Here is a 14,955-nt window from a genome sequence, read left to right as displayed (position 1 = left end):
CTATATATATAATTCTCTTCTGGGAGCCGTTAGAAAACAAGCTGCAAACGCGCCTTGCAATCTCCTCTCTTCATCTCTGTCGCTACCACCACCCACCCCCACCCCCCCCCCCCCCCACATGGTCTGGTGAGCTGTGGTTCACGCTGTTTACATTTTACAATCGTAGAGTCGGGTTTGGTGACGGCTGTTAGGGGCAGATAATTTAGTTTGAAACGGTTTTAAACTTAGGGGAGGTAACTAAGAGGAGGCTGTATTCAGGGGGGGGGAGGGTTTAGTGTTGTAAGGCAAATATTTTTAGTGGCAGAATTGGTACTGTCTGATTCACAAATTATGAATTACTGAAAAGGAGAATAAACAACAACTAAATAGCGGTGTATGATACACCGCGGGTCGGCTCGTATATATATAATTCTCTTCTGGGAGACGTTAGAAAACAAGCTGCAAGCGCGCTCCCTATCACACCCACCCCTACATGGTCTGGTGAGCTGTGGTTCACGCTAAATATTTACATTCGTGGAGCTGGGTTTAGTGACGGTTATTAGGGTCAGATAATTTAAACGTAGGGGAAGGTAACTAAGAGGAGGCTGCTTTCAAGGGGGAAGGTGTAGGGTAGGGTTTGGGGAAAGGAGGGGGGGGTGGTTATCGTCCTTAACGATAGTGTTTTAAAGCAAATATATTCAGTGGCAGCATTGGTACTGTCGAATTCACAAATTATGAATTACTGAAAAGTAGAAAATAAAACAAACTAAATAGCGGCGTATGATACGCCGCGGATCGCCTCGTAAAATAAAATTTACATCAGTAATTAAAATCATTCGAATTTAAGATTAAAGAAATCTTGAAATTAAATGTTATAACTCTCTAATTAGAATAATTTTCTGTTTTATTGTTTTATTATTTTAATTAAGCTTTCAGTCTTACCTGCACCAAATAATTAATAATTAATACACTATGGCACATAGGGTGTGGCGATATAGATGTGGTTGGATCTCACCAAGTAAGAACGCAATTATGTATCCATATATTTTATTAGTTCTTTATATTTCAGCTAAAAATACTTCGGCATCACACGCAATTTTTTTATTGTTGCAGGAATATATCTATTACTTTGATTTTGTGTTGTATAATCCCAGAAATTATCATAATAGTAGATAAACTATTTTAAAAAGATTTCTTGTTTTTAATGTTCAAAATCAAATGATAGTCCGTTGATTTTATATTTTGTTATATTATTCTTTTCATTTTGCTTATAATAAATGATGGATGTTACCCTTATTATAAAAGATACATTTATTGACTATTGAACACCACCCGTTTGTTACATAAAATAAAAAGTGGCTTTCGGTGAAATATTGCTATTGTATTCAAAATGAATTATCAACATACTTTCCAATTACATTCGAAATAAATTATTATACAGAAATATGTGAAAACATTAAGGAATGACAATTTTAGAAATAGTTTTAATTGGCAATAGACTGAGAAAAGAAGATAGAAAGAAAGAAGTACATGATGCCAGTACAGGAAAAAAACTGATTATCAATTCTTAAAATGACCTTATTTTACTAATTAAAGTACATTTTGAATAATCTTTAAAGTCAATGTAGTGCATAGATCTTTGAATAATATATTAAGAGGCTTAACTACAGTAGTAGTAATATGACTCTGTATTTACTGCTAAAATCGGTTTTGGAATCCAATCAACGTTCATAATTAGTCGTTATGTTACCTTTACGATAAGTAGTCTATACATGATCAAGGTAAAGAACAGTTTTGACACATCAATAGTAGACTCCCAACAGGCTTTGTGTTATGCTTCACTGGTCTTGTGTCATGCTTTAAAAGCCTTGGGTCATGCTTTATAGTCCTTGTGTCATGATTCATAATCCTTGTGTCATGATTCATAATCCTTGTGTCATGATTCATAATCCTTGTGTCATGATTCAAAATCCTTGTGTCATGATTCATAATCCTTGTGTCATGATTCATAATCCTTGTGTCATGATTCATAATCCTTGTGTCATGATTCAAAATCCTTGTGTCATGATTCATAATCCTTGTGTCATGATTCATAATCCTTGTGTCATGATTCATAGTTCTTGTGTCATGCTTTAAAGGCCGTGCGTCATGCTTAATAGGCCTTGTGTCTTGCTTTAATTAACTTTTTCCATGCTTTATAGAAGTTGTGTCAGGGAGGGGAAACTTGTAATTTTTCAAAAGCTTTTCATTTCCTTAAACCGGTTTAATAGAACTTCTATAATAGTTTTTGTTATACACCATCCCTCCTCCCACGGTTAAACGTTGCTTCTAACATCTCGGATTGAACTTCTAACGGAATGTCGTAGTCAGGTAGTAAATCTTTTCAAGTCATGAGTTTGAAAACCCGGGTTCAAGAACCCGGTACGCTCCGGATCACATAACCGTCGGGGTACCGACTGACCCGCCGGATTTGGTTAAGTTATAGAAAGTAGTGTCCTACCGTGTCACTATTGCACGACAATGTCCGACATAGTGCTCACGTGTAACCCCAAGTGAATATTTTGTTACAACTTTAAATATCAGCAAGGATATTTTACACCATCACGCGCACATATTTATTGTAGTGCGAATGTACTTGTTCTAAACGTGTAAGGAGCTAATCCATGTATTAAACATATCAGTAGCAATATTTGAAATTAAAAACATATTTTGCCCAAAATATTGCTACGAATTGATACCACTTTACGTGAAACTTTTACACTCATTTAATAACAACAAAATGTAAACGCAATTAAAAGAAATAAATGTGTATTTTAATGCATATAAAATTATAAAGTAATAATATATTTGAGCTTATCTGTAGATCTTTATTGATTTCAACTATTCAAGAAAAGGTAAAAATCACCTTTACAACGGTTATCTGAAGACTCTTCGACTACAGACAAAAGGTAAAAAACACCTGTACCAACGGTTATGTGAAGTCTACTCGACTACAAACCACCTTTACAACAGTTATATGAAGTCCGCTCCACAATCGCCTCGTTTAGAAATCTTGGTCTAAACATCAGCGCGGAACTTTTGAACAATAAACATGATGCAGTATGTAGCTAAAAGCATAAAAATAAATAATTAATCAACACAAACAAACACAACAGTGCAATATAATTATATTAAAACCTTGATTTTTTTCTTTTTTCTAAAACTAAAAAAAAGAATTCAATGCCCCTGTACAGCCACCTGTGTTTGAAATGATCAGAGCACTCTGGAACTAGCGTCCGTCCCCTACATTGGAAGTTGCCCAAGGTTCCTCACCCAGGCCAATCACGTCAACTATTACGTCACATTAATCCAACAGCAGTGCTGCGGCACGTGCAAGCAATACTACACTGGCAGCATGGGTGAGTCACTGTGATTGTGAATAAAAGGGTTCTACTGAAGCGTGAGTTAAGACATTAAGGTTTCACGAGGAGTTGTTCACTGTTCGACCAGTTCAAAGTTCCAGCGAAAAGTTCTAAGTCAAGGTGCAAAATGTCTTTTGATGTTACACATAGACAATTAAACACAAAGGTCAATATATATATATATATATATATATATATATATATATATATATATATATATATATATATATATATATATTGTCATATAAAATAGTTGTTTTGTTGAGCGTGACCATAAACACTATAGTATATATAACGATGCATGGTTGAGTGCAGTGATGAATAAGAATGCCTTATATAGCAGACTGAGATACTGGTTTTAATAAACATGCATTCCCCATCCCACACTCTCCCCTGCAGGCTGTGAGTACGGCGACAGATCCCTGGACTGCGTGAAAAATCCCCCGGCAGCGGTATGCCTTACCTACAAAGACACACTCTGCTGCCACTACTGCAGGTAAGTTTTGTGAATTTTGTGCTAAATCAGCATCCATGAGTGTGAATTTTGTGCTGAATCAGCATCCGTGTGTGTGTTTTGTGCTGAATTAGCATCCGCGTGTGAGCTCTGTCTTAGATTCCAGTGTAGCGTACATTGTCAGCTGATAGGCAGATGCGAAATTTTCATTTCGGACGATCGGCTTTCACTGCTTGTAATGGATAGCCTATTCTATGCATGTACATTTATAACATTTTTTGCATGCAAAGTTATACCATTTTCCCCACGTTTTCTTTAACTTGCTTTCGCGTCTGTTTGTTTGTTTGTTTGTTTGTTTGTTTGTTTGTTTGGTTCTCCAATCAAATCTTGCGATCGAAATTTCAGGCACTTCCCAGTTAGCCAGCGCGCTGAAATTTTCAATGAAGCTTTGTTTCCGATGACAATAGAATATTCAATTGTTATTATTACTAAATTTATCCATGGAAACATTTTATTGATCATTTTAAACCCCTATATATTTGTACAAAAAACGTGGGGGAAAAGGGACATAACCCAGTAATTGTAATTTGATGAAAACAAGGTTCGGTACTCTCCCTATTTGGCTTACTGAGCAGTCTTTCTTCTTCTTCTGAGTAGTGGTCACGCGGTGTTTGTGTACAAACAACCGGAACGTAAACAACTGTTGGCCAGTATGGGGGAGACGATATGGTCGAGTGGTTGGGCACACGATTGCTATCCCACTCGACACGGGTTCAAATCTATGTGTTCTAATCACTAACGTATTCACACAACGTGTTTTTTACGAGTTGTCTTCGTTTACCCAAAAAAAAGTGAATGCGAAAAGATAAAATCGATAGCAAGATTTTAATGCAAACAAACAGACAAAGACTAAAAAGTAGAAAATAATTGTCATTAAAAAAGTTTTTAAAAACCCACGTTTTCTGATTGAACTAAAAAGTAGAAAATAAATACTATACATCACAATAATGCAAGCGATCACTCTACTATAAGCGATGAAAAAGAACCCTTCCCTAGAGTGTTCTATTCAACTCACCAAAGTCTCATGGCTATCGGATGAACGATGCCAAACCAAAATCGACTTTTATTTTTGTATACCGTATATAGAGAAAAATCGCACCCTCCCGTGGCGCCGCCCTTGTGGAATTAAAAATTATTTGTTTACATAACCCTTCCCTAGAGTGTTATAATCAACTCCCCAAAGTCTCATTGCTATCGGATGAACAATGCCAAACCAAAATCGACTTTTATTGTTATATACCGTATATAGAGAAAAATCGCACCCTCCCGTGGCGCCGCCCTTGCGTAATTAAAAATGATTTTCTTGTAGAACCCTTTCCTAGAGTTTCATAATGAAGTCCCCAAAGTTTCATGCCTATCAGATATACAGTGTCACTGCAATTCACTTTTATTATTTTTATATACCGTATATAGAGAAAAATCGGACCCTCCCGTAACGCCGCCCTTGCGAAATTAAAAAATATTTTTTACAATACCCTTCCCTAGAGTGGTATAATGAACTCCCCAAAGTCTCATGGCTATCGGATGAACGATGCCAAACCAAAATCGACTTTTATTTTTATATAACGTATATAGAAAAAAACAAATCACGCCCTGCCGGTGCGCCACCCCTGCGAATTTGAAATTTTTTTTTCGCAGAGACCTCCCCAGGTATATTCTCAACAACTTCCCAAAGTTTCACGGCGATGTGATGAGAGGTGTAGTAATGCATAAAGGACAAACACACACACACACACACACACACACACACACACACAAACATACATTGCTTTTTATATATATAGATATAAGATATATATATATATATATATATATATTATATTTCTTATTTCGATTTTGAGTTGGAATATGTTTAGCTAGTATCCTAGAGATAATAGTCTATACAGAGATAGTATCCTATACACAGATAGTAACCTATACCGATATAGTAGCCTATACCGAGATAGTAGCTTATACTGATATAGTTTGCCCTTCAGAGAAAAATGTATTTTCTGTACAGGGAATGTACAAAAATCTGCATGTACGCTTTATTTATTGTGCACTATAGCTTTATTGTAGCTTTTATAACCCGTTTTTTTTTTTTTTTGCACTTTTCCAATAGTCACACAGAGCAGTGTATTTATTACTGATAAATCATCACCTTAACTTTTGTGATTGATTCCAGCGGGTTTGTTGGCAAGCACCCGTTGACCCGCGGCCTGTCCATCGTGAGGAGCTACAGGAGACAATTAGTGGACGTGGCTAAAATCGTCGACAGAATCATCGACAGAATAGTCGACAGAATAGTGGAAAGAATCTTCGACATAATCATCGACAGAATCGTCATCACTGACTTGTTAATACGGGTGACACATTATTCTATTTGTCATCGGAGTCTTTACTGGAACAGTTAACACTGGGCCTAATTGATCTTTGTTATATAATGTTTATCGATATACATATATATATATATATATATATATATATATATATATATATATATATATATATATATATATATAATCTTACGTACTTATATCCATTATAATATGCTAAATTATGTGTATCAATATTTGAACACCCTACTTTTATATCGACTATTTTATTCATTAAAATATCAGCTTTTCCGAAAAGCGTACTTTCATATTAGATTTATTATAAATAAAAATTTTAATCTCAGTAATACTAACCAGTATACTAACCAGTGCAGTAAGTATCAATTTTTAAAATTTACAAAAATAAATTTGTTTAAGTAATTATTTTATTCTAGAAGCCTTTATATTTATGACATTCAATTTGCTACATAAAACAATTCTCCTTAACCTTTATATGCTCCCTAGCATTCGTTTAGCGAATTATCAAGAGACTTGAATTTTCAAGTCTAAATTTAAATAAAAAGACAGAGTAGCGTGTAATCATTTGAGAATTTCAGATTTAGATGATGTTGCAACTCTCGACAAGATTAAAACTTAGATCAAGTATAAAAATCATAATAATAATTATTTCTTCTTCTGTGCTTTCTTAACATTAGTGTTGGGAGGTATTCCCTCCAACATATATAAGTATAGGCTACGTGTCAACTTGTAATGAGCCATATTGGCCGTTGACTCCTATATCGGCCTTCTTTTCTTTTTGGATATAGGCCTACTTCCATAGCAACCATTAGCTTCATCGACTCGACCAAACCGATCTCTATAATAATGTAATAGCAGAATATTTGAATCATAGTAATGGAAAGGAGAATAATGTTATATTTTAGAATGAATTTTTTGTTATTATACTTAACTAATTAGGTCTATATGAAATACGCTGTCCATACTGAATTTAAATAAGCTAAAAAGCCAAAATGCAGTAGGTTCGTGGTTCTTTAATAACTCATTCAGAAAATACATGGTCGTATTAAGCCCTATGTTCTTCAAACATAGCTGTGTGAATCTAATTGAGGAAAAATACTCTCAGTTACCTTAAGGTTAAAGATTTTATCTAGAATCAAGAAAACCACGAGAAATCTATTCCTGGTCTCATGCATATGGAGGAAATAAATCTGGTCTAAAAGCGGACTTGGCGAAGTTAGAATAGCATACGTCGTTAATCTTATGTAAGATACAAGCGACAAATTTCACAGCTCGTTTACATAAGGGGGGGGGGGATTTAATGTAGAAAAAAACAAGTGTCTTTTTCTTCAATACGTCAGGGCTGGGACCTCCGTTGCTAAATTTGAATACTCCCAGACCTTTATTTTGATTGTTGGTAGACGTGTGTTGCAGAGGCGTAGCGAAAGTGGTGGGTGGGTACATATGTCCCCGGGCGCCGACCCCAGGCACTAAAATGGGATTGAAAAAAAAAATTAGACGCTCATTTTAGCTGCAGTTTTGAATTATAAACATCAAAAATAATATATGAGAGGGGGGGGGGGCGCCTAATTGAAAGTTTGTCCCTAGGTGCCGGGAAGGGTCGCTACGCCTCTGGTGTGTTGTGTGACTTCCCTCGCCTAACCCCTGGTTCTGTACTATGATTTCATCGATCTGCGTTATTCAGAGCTGCAATCAGTCATCTATTCGTACATCTACACTAAGCAAGTCTATCAATCAGGTATCTATTCGGACATCTACACTAAGCAAGTCTACCACCATCAGACATCTATTCGGACATCTACAATAAGCAAGTCTACCACCATCAGACATCTATTCGGACATCTACACTAAGCAAGTCTACCACCACCAGACATCTATTCGGACATCCACACTAAGCAAGTCTATCAATCAGGCATCTATTCGGACATCTACACTAAGCACATCTATCAACAGTAAGGCATCTATTCGGACATCTACACTAAGCAAGTCTATCAATCAGGCATCTATTCGGACATCTACACTAAGCAAGTCTATCAATCAGGCATCTATTCGGACATCTAAACTAAGCAAGTCTATCAATCAGACATCTATTCGGACATCTACACTAAGCAAGTCAATCAATCAGGCATCTATTCAGACATCTACACTAAGCAAGTCTATCAATCAAGCATCTATTCGGACATCTACACTAATAAGTCTATCAATCAGGCATCTATTCGGACATCTACACTAAGCAAGTCTATCAATCAGACATCTATTCGGACATCTAGACTAAGCAAGTCTATCAATCAGGCATCTATTCGGACATCTACACTAAGCAAGTCTTTCAATCAGGCATCTATTCGGACATCCACACTAAACAAGTCTATCAATCAGACATCTATTCGGACATCCACATTAAACAAGTCTACCACCCTCTCCTCACATAAAGTATAAAAAATGTATAATTTATATAGTCTCCGCCTCTCTCCCATTTTCTTAAACTTAAGCCCCACACCCACAAATCTCTCGCTCTCACAGCAAAATGTCTGAAAGAAACACTGTTATTATTGAAGTTTATAAACGATTAATTGATTTTATGAATTGTAATATCGCTCAATGTAATATGGCACTCAGAGAGTCAATCTCAGCAATTAACCTAATTCAGCAACCCTTATGATTAATATACCCGCTCCAGCAATAAACTAAGTAATGCATATAAGACACACAAACAAACACACCGACAAATATTTTGAGAGGGAGAGAGATGTATAGGTGGATATTTATAATCAATAAATACATGTGTACAATAACATAAAATGACAATATAATTTCAATAATTGCAGTAAAAGCTAATTTATCTATTTTATTGACATTACATAATATAAAAGTGTTGGTTTGGAAAGAAAAGTCAATTTTGTTTTCAAGCCACGGATTGTTATTATTATGTTTTATTAATAATACAAATTAAGAATGGAGATTTAACCTAAATCATAAATATAATCTTAAAAAATACTTTAAAACTGTATATATTTTTTAATAACTGATTTTAGTTATATTGTTTGTTGTTTCCTAAATGTGCGAATGTTCACAAGGTACTAGCCAAACGGCAATGTCCAAGACATATGAAATAAGATCGGGAAAACCCCAAAAACCCGGACTTTACGTGGTACTAAAAATAGCTCTTTATGAAGAATCGCCATTCTCGTTCAACACAGCCCTATTCAAACTGTCGCTGAAGGTATGTACTTATTATCTCTATACCTAGTTTTATTAATGTAGTGGATGTGATTGTAAATTACTGCTGACTTGAAAATAAATAAGCCCTATTCAATTAAATAGACTGAAGTTTAATTTGTTTTTAATTATTTAAATCATACATAACTTGTCCATCACTAAATAAATGGGTTGTAAATAGTAATTTGATTTATTAGTTGAACATTTGCCCATAGCAAACTCAACAGCTGTGTTAAAGAGGTGGGTGGGGAGTGGGTAGTTATTTTTACTGTTTTCTGTGACTCTGGAAAAATGTAACTCGTCTGTGAATTTTTCTAGGAAATGAATGTAACGTAGTTAATATGGGGTGGATTAAAATTTTGTGTAGTTATTGCAGGAAAGAAGAAATTTCTAACTCAATTTTTTAAAGCACCGTTTTGTTATTCATTAGAAACAATAACATCGAGATATATTTTATCATAATATGGTTTTTACGTGTTATAAGCATGCAAATATTTAAAAAATGTAACAGATATAAAAAAATAAACAGAGGTATAATTTTTCCAATAGAAATAATGAGTCAAGCTTACACACTTCAAATTGACTAAGAAAAAGAAAGTTAAACTCATATCCATATCATTAAGCTTCGATCTATCTGAAAACATACATTGGGGGTCATCCATAAATGACGTCACGCTTTTTTTGACGATTTTTACCTCCCCCCCTCCCCTCCGTCACACGTCGTCACAAAAAGCCAGACCCCCCCCCCCCTAAAATGACGTCACACTTCAACCTACAACCCCCCTCAAAATTGCAGTTGAATTTTTTTAAAACATCGATATTTTTCCCAAATCTTGTCTAAACTATTACAATTTATTAAAACAGTATCTAAAACGCGAAATAACGTCTAAAATTCGTTTTCTAACATTGCTTTTTTATAATGCAAAAATGTGACGTCGCAACATCTGACCCCCCCCCCTCCCCCTCATCACACATCGTCACAAAATTACGGACCCCCCCCCTCCCCCTACGAGTGTGACGTCATTTATGGATGACCCCTTGATAATTTTAACATGGATAATTTTATTTTTTAAGTTTTTTTTTAATCTCTAAAAAAAAACAACAGATTTTATATTTCCCTTCCTAAAAATGGGTCAAAATACGCGGCCAAAAATGTTTCTTAAAATTAATCTATATCAAAATGAAGTTTTCTTTATGTGTCTTCCCTCCCCTCTCTCCCATCCCCATCCCCAAGCGCCTCGTTAAAAGGAAACAGTATAGGCTGGTCAACCGGGAAAACGTCACATTACGGGACTTTTACTTGTTCTAAAAATACCACTTGTTTTTATGTTGTTCCCTAGACACTCACATTTTAAAATTGAAAAAAAAAAAACTAAAATTTTGAATATGCAAAGAAAAAATAAATACATATGTGACGTATTTGGGCACAGTCAATATGAGAAGTTATTAATCAAACGATTTAGAATTTAGACTTAATATGTAAGTTCGGGAAAACCGCAGATTACCGAACTTACGTGGTACTAAAAATAGCATTGTGTGACGAATCGCCATTTTATATCAACATAGACCCACACGAACTGATGCTGAATGTATGTAATTGTTATATCTCTATCTAGATTTATTAATTTAATTGATTCGTTTAAAAAAATGTAACTCTTAATTTCAAAATAAATAGGTCATTTTCAATTTGATAAATTGAAATATTATTCTTTGATTTATTCTTAATAAATTAAATTTAAATTATCCTTCACTAAATATGTAGTACGTAATCTTTATATTTAGTTAGCAGTTGCCGTAGTCAGCTAAACGTCCGTTTGAAGTGGGTGGGTAGATAGCTAGTGATTTTTGAGACGCTGAAAACTGTAACTCGTCCATTAATCATTTTTTCGCAAAAGGACATGTAGTTCCGACGGGGTGGAATAAAAGTATTTGTAGTTAATAAGGGAGATAATGACATTCTGATTTCAATTAATTAATGACCGCTTTTTAATAACTAGAATCAATAACATCAATAAATGCATTATGTATATATATATATATATATATATATATATATATATATATATATATATATATATATATATATATATATATATATATATATATATATATATATATATATATATATATATATATATATATATATATATATATATATATTGTGTCGGGAGGAATGTATGCGTTGTATATGATGCTTACTTTTTATTTCTAATTCTCCAACTATGAACATGTGATGATGACGGGAACACGCTTTCTTCCGACCACACTAATAATATCATCATGTTTGTGTAGATCTGCTTCTCATCCATAGCACATCTCAGCTTAATGAATTCCTACAGGACCAAACAACAAATTATTTCTTCAGCAAATTATAATATATATATATATATAATTAACTTTATTAACACTTACTAACACCAAACACACTTAAAATACACTAAAAATATACAACACGCCCTTTCTCTACAATAGCTAAACCCCCAACTGTCTTCACTCCTGCGTCCTACGTCATCCGTAATATTGTCGCGTCCAGTGGCGTAGGCAGGGGGGTCAAAACCCCCCATAGACCTCTTGGCATATATATAAAGTTTGAGGGGGGGGGGTGGTGCAAATCGAAAGTTTGAGGGGCGGGTGTGTGCAAATCGAAAGTTTGAGGAGGGGGGGGTGCAAATCGAAAGTTTGTCCCCGGGAACCCCCCCCCCCCCCCTTGAGACGATCCTGGCTACGCCACTGATCGCGTCCCACTCACGCTACAAATATTTGATTAAACACGCACATATACTCTCTAACCAAAGTGCCTACTGTCAAAAAGAACTCAAATTTACACCGTCCTAATTAACTTCTACCAGTCAAATCTTAATTCTATCTATCTACGCTATGACTTTATGTTTATACAAGTAGTAAATACAATCACTTATTAATTATGAAGTAATGTTGCCAATTGATCTGCAAACGAGTGACCCCTATATGAACTCAATGATTCTATTGATCAGGTTTGCTGCTGTATGTAAAATGTAATTTGGTTGAAAGTCGCAGAAAATGGGATCATTTAGATCTAGTATTTATGTATGTCAATGTGATCCATAAACCGACACATTCAAAATAATTAAACGTTCTACTAATATCGAGATACTCATTATAGCTACAAAAAAAAGTTGAAATTTAAAAGAAAGATGCTGTTTTTAAAATATGTATATTTTTAAGCTCTTTAAAAATAATCCCCGTAAAATAGCTTATGTGTAGGTAACTTAAGGCCTAAATGGCAAGTGAACTGCTAAATTATGGTATCGATACTTAAAAAAGTAAAACTAGTTTTATAGCAGACGATCATTTCACGTCATTTCATTAGCAAACCGGTTAGGCCTTCTTGGAGTTCTTAGCACTAACAAATTAAATACTAAATAGTTAGATCTAACTAGATCTAGATGAAAATTTAAAACGGTTAAGAATCTATCCTTTATCTACGTTTTTAGATTCTAGTTAGATCAATAGTTTTAGATCTCGATCTTTTTGGTCAGCCATGTAACTATCGTATCGAGTTGACTAGAATTATTGACTCTAGATCTAGATCTAGATCTAGATCTAGAATTCTTGACTCTAGATCTAGATTCTAGAATAATCTAGATTCTAGATTCTGTATCTAAATCTGTTCATAGTTCTTTTTACTAACAAAAACTTGATAATCTAAATCTTACTATAAGATCTAGATCTAGATATAATATCATGCAATCTGATAGTCTAGTAGATAGGTCTAGACTAGATCTAGATGTTATTACTTATTCTAGACCCAGACATAGAAAAATCTAGATCTAGATGTTATTCTAGACCCAGACATAGATCTAGATCTTCTAGAATTAGAATCTAGTAGTAGATAAAATCTAGATCTAGTAGATCTAGATCTAGTACTAGAGATAGTCTAGAGATCCTCAAACTAGAGTCTAGACTCATAGAGTAATGATGTTATTATTGTTATCTCTCTCTACTGTACTAGATCTATCTCTAGTTTAAACAAAACTTCTTTTTAAACTAGATCTAGATCTAAATCTAGATCTACATCTTAATCAACCCTTGAGTCTATGCCTAAAGTCTAGATCTAGATCTTTGAGACAAATACGTCTATGTTAATAAACTGCCTAGACTAGATTTAGACCTAGATCAAGTCGGAGTGCTCTACTCTACTTAGCTAGACCTATTAATATATAATAATAAAGTTTACACTTTGAAAGACTAAACTTTAAACAGTATAACTAATCTAATTTTGAATCGAGATTAATCAGAATCTATGTTGTATGAGAGAGTGACTATACGTAGTTTGACTTCGACACGTATTTGATTGAAACCGAAACTTTTTGTGTTAGCAGCCTAGTGCTCAGTTTGTGGCTAAATATCTTTCTTTCATTGATATGTAATGAATAACTACTTGCATAAGTAAAGGGATTTTATATTAACACAATCTTAAGTTAATTAGATACTTTTATACTTTATAATACTTTTAAAGTTTAAAGGGTTCCTGTGTTTATCTAACCTTAATTATATACTTTCAGGTGTTGAAGTTTTGTTGGCTGCTGTGTGTTCAAATGCTGTTCTGTCTTAGCAAGAGAAGAGGTTGTATTTGAGGACAACATAAAAGTGGTTAAACGGTGTAAATATTGTAAGCTATATTTAATTCTTTGATTTTTGATAAAAATGTTGATAAATGTTACACAATTCAATTTATTTTAATTTAAGCTTATTTTTGTGTGTTATATTTTAAATTTTAAACAAACGCAAATAGGCCTACATAGTGTGTTTGATAATATACATTTTATCACTAAAATCAGCATTTCTTGTGATATTTTTTATCACCAGACTCTTTTTAATAATAATGTAAAAAGTTTTTTGTATTATCATTATGTAACATATAAGTATTATAAAAAATATTAAACTTTAATGTATTTTCAGAGCATGATTACAAGGTTTCATAGCTTTCAGTTTATTCTAACAACATTTATTTGAGACCAGAAAGGTGTGTTTAATGTATTCAAGCTTCAAGCTTGATAATTTAAGAGTCTCCACATTGTAAGTATTAAACAATTTAGAAACTAACATTTTGTATTTGTTTTCTATTCCTATAGTATAACTTTTTTTTTTAGAATTAGTACAAATATTAAGATGTTTATATAATTTTTAAGAATATTACTGGTATATAATGTTACTTATTTTATACTACAGCAGCATTGGCCATTGGCAATTCCTACACAAAGGCAAATAGAAAACCGGAGTCACCAAGTTCAGGTAAGGAAAAAGTTGATTTAAATTCACTTAAAATAGCGAGGTAATTTGATTTGCAATTATCAAACCATCTATGTTATTGCTTGTCAAGCTGTACAGTTAAAACATCTGTCTACTGTTAAAATAAGTGTAATAATATTAAGTAATCATAGCTTTATTTAGAAACATTAAGTCTTTTTTTCACATTGGCTGCTTAAAAAGATACATTAATAACATATTAGCCATAGAGCGACGAAATATT

At 33.8% G+C, this 14,955-nt stretch overlaps 2 protein-coding genes across 8 annotated transcripts in view; one reads left to right on the top strand and one right to left on the bottom strand.

Moving 5' to 3' along the window:
* The window catches only part of LOC131942242 (sodium- and chloride-dependent neutral and basic amino acid transporter B(0+)-like), a 298,846-nt gene that overhangs the window by 68,041 nt on the left and 215,850 nt on the right, over positions 1-14,955 (bottom strand). The gene's annotated exons all lie outside the window — the stretch shown is intronic.
* The window catches only part of LOC131942246 (uncharacterized), a 41,000-nt gene continuing 35,439 nt past the window's right edge, over positions 9,395-14,955 (top strand). For 2 of the 4 annotated variants that reach the window (XR_009386725.1, XM_059302001.1), the window contains exons 1-4: positions 9,395-9,447; positions 13,988-14,094; positions 14,385-14,501; positions 14,655-14,717. The gene's annotated coding sequence lies outside the window, so the exon portion shown is untranslated. Of the gene's footprint in view, positions 9,448-10,982; positions 11,033-13,987; positions 14,095-14,384; positions 14,502-14,654; positions 14,718-14,955 lie in introns of those variants that run through there. The other 2 variants (XM_059302003.1, XM_059302002.1) reach the window with 2 other exon arrangements.

This window comes from Physella acuta, unplaced genomic scaffold (assembly GCF_028476545.2).
Source record: "Physella acuta isolate Inbredline_101_S28 unplaced genomic scaffold, ASM2847654v3 ptg000397l, whole genome shotgun sequence".
In the NCBI taxonomy this organism is placed as follows: domain Eukaryota; kingdom Metazoa; phylum Mollusca; class Gastropoda; family Physidae; genus Physella; species Physella acuta.
Note: the sequence above shows the minus strand (reverse complement) of the source record. Positions and strands in the feature narration are given on the sequence as shown.